This window comes from Corvus brachyrhynchos, unplaced genomic scaffold (genome assembly GCF_000691975.1).
Source record: "Corvus brachyrhynchos isolate BGI_N302 unplaced genomic scaffold, ASM69197v1 scaffold158, whole genome shotgun sequence".
Taxonomy (NCBI): domain Eukaryota; kingdom Metazoa; phylum Chordata; class Aves; order Passeriformes; family Corvidae; genus Corvus; species Corvus brachyrhynchos.
Genome location: NW_008239756.1, coordinates 1,154,278 through 1,161,948, shown reverse-complemented (window position 1 = coordinate 1,161,948; position 7,671 = coordinate 1,154,278).

Genomic DNA, 7,671 nt, shown 5'->3' with positions numbered 1-7,671 from the left:
AGTGCCCATGAGTTTGGTGACTCTTGCTGAGTGCCTGGCCTCAGTGGCTTCCTGTGGCAGTGAGTTTCATGGTAATTATTTCCTATGTTAAAGAGCACTTTTTAAATCAGTTAATGCAGTTCTGGCTACATCTGTGCTTCCAACTTCTGCTAAAAGACCTGGTCCCTAATTGATGCTGCTGTGCCACCAAGAATCCCCTTGTGACCATTAGCAGAGCACTTCCCTGGGGCCAGCAGGGCTCAGCACAGAGCAAAATGGTGCCACTGGAGGTCCAGTTTTGTGCAAAGCCCCAGGGAATGAGATTTTCCACTGGATAACAACTATAGCTGCAGTGAGTAGGCTCACAAGGCAGAGCTCCCAATTTCACAGAAGGTCTGGAAGCAGTGGCTGTTCATCCCCCATGCCCTGGACCTCCTCAGGCCTCTGCTGTGCTAAAACAGAGTGTGAATTGCTACCAGCTCAAAACAGGAGGATTTTACATGCATTTGAGCAGCCATGCAAGTTGATGAGTAACAGAGAAGGAGGTCTCATAATCCGACCAGTCCCTGGGGTAACTATTGTTGCTCAAAAGAAAACCACATGATCGTGTTTGTCACTTTTAAACATTGCTAAAAAAAATGAGTCCTTCAGAACTTTACAACTTGGTAGTAGTAAGAACCTTTATAATCACCGTGTGACATATTTTAACTTGTGAGAAAAATTTATCAGACCAGCTGAGGTCACCAGAGCCAGGCAGAACAGGCAGTTACAGAGAACTGTCACACTCATTGCATTCAATGTTTTCTGCAGGACAGTGTAAGGCAGCAGGGAGGAACCTTCAGCCTCTGCCCTAAACACTGGAAAATGCCCAGGGCCCAGGCAGGTAGGGAGGTGAGGGGTTTTTACATTATTCCCAGTAAGAGCCTTGTGTGATTCTGCACTGCTGATAGATAGTCCCTACTGCTCTTTGATTACCTGGTCCCAAAGGAAGTGTTTATGTTCATCACTTGACATCAGAGAGGACTGCACGCTGCAGCCCAGCCCAGGGCCACCTAAACATAACTAGGTCTTAAGGAGAACCTGTGCCATTTCAAGAGGGTGACAAGCCTGGAAATGGGGTTCCAGAGCTGAATCCCACTTTGCCTCAGTGCTCTCTCCAGGACACAACTGACCCATTTCATAAACAGCACTCTCTTCCTGCAGCAACCAAATGCTGCTGTATCGTTTAGCACTACCCATGGACTAATTTTCTCCCTCAGGGACAGTAGATTAGATCCCACAATTTCTCTCTCCCCCTGAGTTTCTAAAAGGTCTTTCAAGCGTAATAAACTCAGGTATTTATATATCAATCTGCGTTACCTGAGGCACATATTACGGAGGCCTGGGTCACAGCAACATCATTACAGTGAGTTTTAAAGAGAGCAATGGGAATAGGAGAGATAAATAATTCTCTCTGTGGTGCCCTTTCTGTTTGTATGCTGAAGCTTAGAGCAGTTCCCTGCCTTGGACACACCTTCTGAAATACGGCATTTCACACCAGAGCCGAAAAAAATCAAGGTAAGCAGCAACCAATTCTCCAGAGCTAAGAAAACACCCTTTCCCCCTTTAAATTACAGGCACTTATACTTCACCTTGGCTCCTGTCTTCTGCTGCTTCCTCCCACTTCTTAATCCCTTGAAGCTGTTGCACACCTGCAGTCACTGCTTTTCGGAGCATTTATGCTGCATTTTTACACTGCCAGAGACATTACAATGTGAGAAAAAGAGGTCATGGCTTGGCTGCCTTGGAGAGCAGCATCAGCCCCTCTCTGTGGCATTGGGGCAGTTCAGCTCCAAGCAATCTATTCAGTCACAGACACTGAGGGAGAGTCTTCTGTTTAAGCATTTGCTTAATGTTTTGTTGGACAGGAGGCTGAAACTGGGCCAAAAAAGGCCTCTGAACACCTGCAGAACTCCTTGGTACAACACTTCTCTGATATCACTTTACCCAGTTCCTAAATGACATAGTGCACGTTTCTGACTGGAAAAAGCAAATCACATAAAAGGGCTGCGGAAGGGTTGTAAGCTCTCTTGCTTACTCACTAGCTGACACAAGCAGGTCAGATGATTCCAATAGCAGCTGTTTATTGTTGTATTCAGAGGCCAAATGGAAATCAGGTTCCTCTGGCACTAGGTGAGGTACAAAACCACTGCAAATGCTTTATGACAGCTTGAGGCTGTGAAGAGGAAGACAAACATCTGGAGTCACCCAGCAAACACCACGGATTTAGAGGGTCTGACCCCTAGCCTGGGGCTCTGGCCGTGCTTTCACATGGGGGCTGACCAGCCCTCACCCCTGAATTCCTGCTCACCATATGTTTTATTCTGGTTTATAAAGGCATTTTAATGCATTGACTTGCCCCTGAGGAAGAAAGTGCCTGGCGCTTGTTTAAGTGTCTTTATTAGACCTGAAACAAATACCACATCATTTAACTTTGAGGCTTTTGTTGCTGGTATCAGTCGTGTTCTGCAAATCACAGACTCAAGACTGCATCTAACCCCTAATAAGCAAGCAAACTGCTATTCGTCCACCGCCCTGCTTTCCCCCAGCTGCTGTTATCTCTGTGTGAGACAGGGAATTGGAGGAAAGAATGACCCAGTGATTGTCTAAATCAGCCCAGCTCTAATTTACTGGAATATGGTTTGAGCAGCTAATGTAACACCTACTGTGAGCAAGATGGAGCTATCTCCAGGACTTCTGTAGGCTAGGAATATTCACTTAAATGGCATTGTCTGGCTGCACTCACTGGAGGGCTGCTGTACCACAGAGAGCAGTTAACCCTTGGAGTGTGAAATTAGGTCAAAAGAACCAAGCTTTCAATGGCAATCGGAAAAGTTAACTTTCCACAGAAAATTGGGTGTCCTGTTTGCCTCTGACACTTTCTCAACTCCTTGAGCAGCAAACAGCTTGAGCAATTACAGTGCTCAGGTAAACAGACACTGGCAAGGCGTCCTCAGGATGCCCTCAGTCTGGCAGGATCTTTTCCCAGCCCTCACTGAAACAGTTACATGCCATGTTTCCCATGGTTGGGTTAAGCAGCTGGCCTCTCCCTAGACAGAAAGGATGGAATTTTTTTCTTCTTTAAAATACTGCCTGAGACACACAGAAGTCAGCACCTTCCCTGGCCCTGGTGAAGAAGAGGAGCTCCCCAGAAAATTACCTTTGCCTCTGTCCTTCTGCTCCTCACAATGAGGTGAAAGGAATAATTCCTCCTTTGCTTATTGTCTGTGAGCATTTCAAGGCAGACACTGAATTTTGACTTGAGCACATAAAGCACCCAGGACCCCACAACAGCAGTACATGAGGGGGCAGGAAGATGCTTATCATATAAACAGCTTCAGTTTCAACAGCAAGGTCACCTCAAGCTGTGATAAAGTCAACATTCACAAACAATTCTGCAAGTATAAGAGAGAAATCCTGTTTTAACTGGGTTTGGTAGAAAATATATTTAATTTAACCTTCTTTTTAAGTGGAAGAGTAGGTTTTCAAGAAGCAGTGCTTTCCAATCAGCTGCTATGGCATTTTACAAAAGAATCTCCATTTTACAGATGGGGAAACTGAGGCACAGGAAAGTAGAGTGGTGGACCTACTGGAATCAGCTGTGGATCCATTTGGTTCCTGAGCACCCAAACCACAAGTCAACTGAGACATCGGACCAAGAGTCCAGCAGTGAAAAAAGGGGGTTATCCCAGCACACCAGAGCAGTCCTTCTCCCAGGGACCCCCAGCTGGTCCCCTTCAGCAGTAGTTTTGTCAAAAGATGACTTTTTCATCTTCTCTTGCAACAAATTTCCACTGCAGGTAACAGCAATTTTGGGTAACAAATTTCAGCCCCAGATAACATCCATGTTCCTTTTCACTGCACAATGGCAACACGAGGAAAGCAGCACCCCCAGCTTGAACTTCCATCGTTGTGGGATCACTGGAGTTTAATTGCTCACAGAGCCAGAGCTCCAGATGAAGCTGGAACCTTGTAATTCACTGGGTTGTGTGCAGGTAGCACAGAACCGTCTGGTTTAAAGCTGCTTCGTAGGAAGCACAACTCCTGTCACCCTCAACAGTTCAGAGCGGGTGAGCTCCCCCAGCCCGAAAAGCTGGATCAGTAGAGAGCACCCTTGTGCTGCTCCACCTGCTGTGCTGGGAGATGCTCCTGTCCTTTTCTACCTCTCAGCCTCTGCAGAGAGGAGGCCAATTCCAGGAGCTGGCTCACTCACTCGCCTCCCACGAGCACACAGGGAGCAGCTACCCCTGCAAGAGACACGCTCCTGTGTTCTCCACAGCCCCACAGATCAGGCATGGGCTGAGAAAAACGGCCTGGATGTGGATAATATCCTGCTTATGGCTCCTTCACCTTTCCCCATATCTACATTCCCAGGAACATAACACGACCACTGAAATTAGTGGAGGATGCCTTGGCCAGCCTCAAGTGGAGGTTCCTGTACTCCTTTTGGGTACAGCTGTGAACTGTCCACCTGGCCAGGGTCATGGCATCTCTCTTCATTCTAGGGATGCCTTTCCCTTAAAAAGTCAATCCTCTCCTAACACTGGCCTGGAGGCAGACAGCAAGAGATTTAAAAGCCACTTCTGAAGGAGCAACAGTAATGAGTGTAGCACCATCTCTGGAAACAACAAGAGAGAAAACAAGATTCAAGTCTGGGAGGCAGATGTGAGGTCAGCTCAAAAAGAGACTGAGCGACTTCAGAGGGGGAGCCAGAGGTGTCTCACCATGGGCCAGCCCCTGCCCCACTGCCCTGCGTGTCCTGCACTGACCATCTGACAGGTCTCACAGGTCAGGTACCAGCAGCTGAACCCCCCTGCTCCTGCAAAGCCAACAGACACCCTGAGGCACGGCCAGACCCAGCTGAGCTGCCAAGAGACCTGTCCAGGGAGGGCTTTGGGATGTTCTCCCAGTGCCCCGGGTACCACAGCTCCCTTTTCTTGGATCACCTTCACAGGCCATCACTGGTAGCACAATAAACTTAAGAAGGGTAATGGCTGCGAGGGGTTAAAACATCCCCTCACCACACATCTTATCTTACTCTAACTACACCTAAAGCCCAATTTTCAGTTATTGTAAAAAAACCCCAAAACCACACAAAACCCACACAATCCCCCCAACAATCTTTATCCTAATTCTCCCAGGAAATAATGACTTTCTGTTATTAAATAATGAAAATGATTGAGGTGAGTCATAAAGAATTTGTATTAACACTAATGGATCCATTATTAATTTTTTTCTTTATTTTACTATTATAAAACTTGTCTGTGTCTTCCCTTCCCCCCTTCTCTGTCCTCCCCATCACATTTTGTTCTCAAGGGAGGTAATCAAGACTTCACTTGAATTTCTCATTACTTGAAAGGCTCCACATCACAATATGATAATGGGACAGTTTCATAATTACAATTAAAATAAATATTGGAGCCAGAGAAAACTGGAGAGGTTTTCAGATGCTTTTGTCTTTGTCACCCAGAAATTAAAGGATTGCTTTAAAACATATTTAAAAAAAACAGGAGGAGAGGGAGGTTTCAATTTACTGTTATGCAAAAACCATTGTGCCTGAGCTTAATTTTGGAAAGTCCATCCTCTCTTTTTATTTCCTTAGACCACCTCCTCCCTCCAATTATTTTTTTTCCTTTTGATAAAGTACCAGGCAACATTAACTCCAGGAAGATGCAAAACTAGACTGGTAACTAATTCTACCACTATTTTCCCTGGAGGCAAGTTACTGTGCCTCAGTTTCCCATTTGCAATGGGAGACATTAGAGGAGCTAAGGCTATTTTTGTATTTTTATCCAGAATTCTACAGGCTTATACCAAGTATCTTAAACTGTGCCTTTAGGAGCCGGACGCAGGTGGCAGAGATGAGCAGAATTAGCCCTGTGCTCTGCTAACAAGCTCTGAGATCCCACAGGATATAAGGTTGGATTAGATGTGACAAATAATAATGATTACTCTTATTATTCCTCCTAGAACTGGTCTAAGACATCATCAGCTAGAGATGTGTCAAAGTGGCAAGGCATTATGGCTTACGTGGAACTCTGAAAAAGCTGGAATTTCTGTCTAAAATCGGAGTCCTTGGCTGGATAGAAAACCACACATTTTCTGCTGAGAGTGTTGCTCCCTTTAGCCTCGTTCCCTGAACAGCATGAGCAGTGATCCCAGTTCCTGGGATCCCTTCTTAGACTGGTTTGTGATGCCCTTGTGGGACCAGGGGCACCTTGCAGTGACCACACTGTGCCTCAGTTTACTGCTTCTTCTCCATGCTGAGGATGAAGCTGCTCAGGGAGACTCTCAAAAGTGCATCCAGAGCTTGGAAAGGCTGGAGGAGCTGACCATCCCCAACAGTGCCCCATCCCAGCACAGACCACAGCAGGGACAGGGGCCACCGAAGTTCCCTTTCCTTGCCTTCCATGCCTGATGTTAGATGGGTGCCCAGGCATCTCTGTTCCTTGCCCTATTCCAGTGGTGAGAGGCCCCTGGCTCTGGGGCACAGCTCATGGAGGCAGGAGCAGCTCCCTGAGCATCGGCACAGCTCCAGGGCCTGGCCCCTGGCAGAGATTAGATGCTCCTCTAAAGCAAATAATGCCAAAACGCAAATAGCGGCAGCAGCAAATTCTTGATTAAATATGAACAAGCGCAGAGAATTGCTTATGTCACTCACCCCACTCCTCTCTGTCCTCCATCTGTCTGCTTCCCTCCTCTTCCACCAGCTCTCCCCCAGCCATCTGTTCAGGGCTCTCCCTCCTTCTCTCCCCTCCCTGTCCCTGCTGCCCTTCCCTTCGTGGCTGTTTTGCTCTGAGGGGTTCCCAGTTTGCTGCTCCTCTCCCTGCTTCCAGCTGGGCCCACATTGCTCATTCAAGCTCTGTGACATGAGCTAGGGGGTCAGTGGGGATGTTGTGTCAGCACTGAAAAGCTGAAGACAGATGGTTCCTGCTCCTCTGCATCCCCTGGGAATGTCTCCCTGGCTTCCTGCTTGAAGGAGCTGCACGTGGGGAGGGAAGTGGAAGGTGGCTTTTAAACCAGGTTAACAACACCAGTTGCCCTGCTTGTGCAAGGAGAGCAGTCACGTAGAGTGGGCCCTGGGGCAAGAGGGTTTGGTATCACCTCCCTGTTAACCATGGGATGCCTGGTCTCAGAACTCTGTTTGAGCCAAAGGCAAAGTAAAACTAAACCAGTTAATGTTTGGATGTACATATGAGTAGTTAAAATATTCAGTGGTCATAATGGCAAAGATCAAACCATCCCATGAGCCTGCTGCCCATCTTGCAATGCACCACTCACACCAGAGCCGTGTTTGCACAAACTGCTTTGGAATCAGAATAATGGCCTTTAAGCCACCTTGATGGGATTTATTTGCTTCCCCCTGGAGTAAACAAAAGCACAAGGCAAAGGCACTGGATCGATGGGCAATTCAGTGGTCATAATGGCAAAGATCAAACCATCCCATGAGCCTGCTGCCCATCTTGCAATGCACCACTCACACCAGAGCCGTGTTTGCACAAACTGCTTTGGAATCAGAATAATGGCCTTTAAGCCACCTTGATGGGATTTATTTGCTTCCCCCTGGAGTAAACAAAAGCACAAGGCAAAGGCACTGGATCGATGGGCATTAAAATCTCCAGAAAGGACATAAACCTCATTGCTCCAGTGCAT